The sequence below is a fragment of the Nycticebus coucang genome, chromosome 14 (assembly GCF_027406575.1).
Source record: "Nycticebus coucang isolate mNycCou1 chromosome 14, mNycCou1.pri, whole genome shotgun sequence".
NCBI classification, from domain to species: domain Eukaryota; kingdom Metazoa; phylum Chordata; class Mammalia; order Primates; family Lorisidae; genus Nycticebus; species Nycticebus coucang.
In genome coordinates this window covers 86,912,149-86,916,159 of record NC_069793.1, presented here as the reverse complement: position 1 = coordinate 86,916,159, position 4,011 = coordinate 86,912,149, and the positions used below count along the sequence as shown (strand labels likewise).

The window sequence follows — 4,011 nt, the reverse complement described above, 5'->3', positions numbered from 1 at the left end:
ACTAATGATAAACAAGATGGGACTGGAGACTCAGATATGAGACCCACACAGGTGAGAAAACAGGATGAATAATGGAACACGGGGCGACAGTTACTTCCATGAAGCATATTTTCCACGTTTTTTGTTCTGATTTTGCAGGGAATGTTTAGAAATAGTCAAAATTGCATTTAACACTGGTATCAAGTCCTGTGGTTTCCCAAGAGATACTTGATTAAAATGTACACCTCAGTAAATCTATCTGCCTGCCATGCACAGTTTATCACAGGTGATATTAGTTCCATGACATTCACTGTGATCCTAGATCGTAACTTGACCTCTGCACATTTTCAGTTACTGTGTTTAGGAGAGCATAAATAATCCTATTTTCACATTTGATGCATAAGTGTACATAATTCTCTAGAGAAAAGAAGTAAAATGTGAGAGAGGAATACTAACTTACCTTATGTTTAATCACAAAATAGAATAGGATCATATTTAGAAAACTGTTTTTTTTATTTACAATGGTACTTTATTTTAATAGTCACAAGATTTGACACTAAAAAAAAAATAAGATACCACAAAAATATGGAATGCTTCATGAATTTGCGTTTCATCCTTGTGCAGGGTCCATGCTAATCTTCTCTGTATCATTCCAATTTTAGTATATGTGCTGCCGAAGTGAGCACTTTAGAAAACTGTTTTTTACCTTTAAGAATATCAGGGGGTTTAAATGAAAAGGGGGCAATCTATCTGCATACCTCCTTTTTGTACAGCTCCGTTAACTGTATGCCTAGAATTTTACAAGCATAAAATTTTGATGCAGAACAATTAAAGAAGCAAAAGGAGGATTTTTGCTTTATTTTAACATGGGGACTATTCCTCCTAGGACACTGGTAGTAGTGCCCTTTATAATGTAGCTCTTAAAAAGCTACCTTCCTCAGCACTCTGATGTTCTGTACTGAGGAAGGCCTGCCTTCAACCAACCATTGCAGAAAAAGCAAAGCTCCTCCATGTTCCTGGCCTTCCGTGTCTATCCCCTCCTCATTCACTTCCTTATTCTGAAAAAAAGCACATCTCCTTTTTAGATTTTTGGAGTTTTCCACTATATTATTATGAAAATGTGGTTTTAAAATATAGTACAATCATCATAAACAAATTAAAAAACAAAGACCATATGATTCTCTCAATTGATGCAGAAAAAGCTTTTGATAATATCCAGCATCCCTTCATGATCAGAACACTTAGGAAAATGGGTATAGAAGGGACATTTATTAAACTGATAGAGGCCATCTACAGCAAACCCACAGCTAATATCATATTGAATGGAGTGAAATTGAAATCACTTCCACTCGGATAAGGAACCAGGCAAGGTTACCCATCGTCTCCACTGCTTTTTAACATTGTAATTGAAGTTTTAGCCATGGCAATTAGGCAAGAAAAGGTGATCAAGGGTATACATATAGGGTCAGAAGAGATCAAATTTTCACTCTTCACAGATGATATGATTGTATATCTCAAAACACCAGGGATTATACTAAAAAACTCTTAAAAGTGATCAAGGAATACAGCAGCATCTCAGGTTACAAAATTAACACTCATAAATCTGTAGCCTTTATATATCCCAACAATAGTAATGCTGAAAAAATAGTCAAGGACTCTATTCCATTCACAGTAGTGCCAAAGAAGATGAAATATTTGGTAGTTTATCTAATAAAGGACGTGAAAGATCTCTATAAAGAGAACTATGAAACTCTAAGAAAAGAAATAGCTGAAGATGTTAACAAATGGAAAAACACACCATGCTCATGGCTGGGAAGAATTAACATTGTTAAAATATCCATACTACCCAAAGCAATATACAATTTTAATGCAATCCCCATTAAAGCTCCACTGTCATACTTTAAAGATCTCAAAAAAATAATATTTCCTTTTATATGGAATCAGAAAAAAACTCAAATAGCCAAGACATTACTCAGAAATAAAAACAAAGCAGGAGGAATCACACTACCAGACTTCAAACTATACTATAAATCGATAGTGATCAAAACATGCTACTGGCACAAAAACAGAGAGGTAAATGTATGGAACAGAATAGAGAACCAAGAGATGAACCCAGCTACTTACCGTTATTTGATCTTTGACAAATCAATTAAAAACATTCAGTGGGGAAAAGATTCCCTATTTAACAAATGGTGCTGGGTGAACTGGCTGGCGACCTGTAGAAGACTGAAACTGAACCCACACCTTTCACCAGTAACTAAGATAGACTCTCACTGGATCAAAGATTTAAACTTAAGACATGAAACTATAAAAATACTAGAAGAAAGCGCAGGGAAAACACTTGAGGAAATAGTCCTGAGTGAATATTTTATGAGGAGAACCCAGTGGGCAATTGAAGCAACACCAAAAATACACTACTGGGACCTGATCAAACTAAAAAGCTTCTTCACAGCCAAGAACACAGTAAGTAAAACAAGCAGACAACCCTCAGAATGGGAGAAGATATTTGCAGGCTATGTCTCCAGCAAAGGTTTAATAAGCAAAATCCACAAAGAACTCAAATGTATTAGCAAAGAAAGAACAAGTGATCCCATCTCAGGGTGAGCAAGGAACTGGAAGAGAAATTTCTCTGAAGAAGACAGGTACATGGCCTACAGACATGAAAAAATGCTCATCATCCTTAATCATCAGAGAAATGCAAATCATCTACTTTGAGATATCATCTAACTCCAGTAAGATTAGCCCATATCACAAAATCCTAAGACCAGAGATGTTGGTGTGGATGTGGAGAAAAGGGAACACTTCAACACTGCTGGTGGGAATGCAAACTAATACATTCCTTTTGGAAAGATGTTTGGAGAATACTTAAAGATGTAAAAATATACCTGCCATTCAATCCTACAATTGGTCTAATAGGTATATATCCAGAAGACTAAAAATCACATTGTAACAAAGATATATGTACCAGAATGTTTATTGCAGCCCAATTCATAATTGCTAAATCGTGGAAGAAGCCCAAGTGCCCATCAACCCACACATGGATTAATAAATTTTGGTATATGTACACCATGGAATATTATTAAGTCTTAAAGGAAGATGGAGACTTTACCTCTTTCATGTTTACATGGATGGAGCTGGAACATATTCTTCTTAGCAAAGTATGTCAAGAATGGAAGAAAAAGTATCCAATGTACTCAGCCCTACTATGAAACTAATCTATGGCTTTCACATGAAAGCTATAACCCAGTTATAACCTAAGAATAGGGGGAAGGGGAAAAGGGAGGGAGGGAGGGGGGAGGTGAGTAGAGGGAGGGCGATTGGTGGGATTACACCTGCAGTGCATCTTACAAGGGTATATGTGAAACTTAGTAAATGTAGAATGTAAATGTCTTAACACAATAACTAAGAAAATTCCAGAAAGGCTATGTTAACCAGTGTGATGAAAATGTGTCAAACAGTCTGTAAAACCAGTGTATGGTGCCCCATGATCGCATTAATGTACACAGCTATGATTTAATAAAAAAAAATAACAAAGAAAAAAATAAAGCAGATATTTTCATACAAAAAAAAAAAGAATGGAAGAAAATGTATCCAATGTACTCAGCCCTACTATGAAACCAATTTATAGCTTTCATATGAAAGCTATAACCCAATTGTAGCCCAAGAATATGGGGAAAGGGGAGAGAGAGGGGAGGGAGGACGGTGAGTGGAAGGAGGGCAATTTGTGGGACCACATCTACAGTGCATCTTACAAGGGTACATGTGAAATTTACTAAACATAGAATACAAATGTCAGCTAAGAAAATGCCGTGAAGGCTACGTTAACCAGTTTGATGAAAATATTTCAAATTGTATATAAAACCAGCACATTGTACCCCATGATTGCATTAATGTACACAGCTATGATTTAATAAAAAAATAGTACAATCAATATAATTTTCCCTAAAATAAAAAGGGATGAAATACACATCTACTCAAGAACATGTAGCTTGTAACCCTCTATCCCGTTACCCTGGTATGTGTTGCTTCCCA

At 36.0% G+C, this 4,011-nt stretch overlaps 1 non-coding gene across 1 annotated transcript; it reads right to left on the bottom strand.

The window, feature by feature from the left end:
* Positions 1-558: 558 nt before the first annotated feature.
* Positions 559-665, bottom strand: LOC128566097 (U6 spliceosomal RNA). Its single transcript, XR_008374393.1, has one exon. It is a non-coding gene; the product is annotated as a U6 spliceosomal RNA (small nuclear RNA).
* Positions 666-4,011: the final 3,346 nt, after the last annotated feature.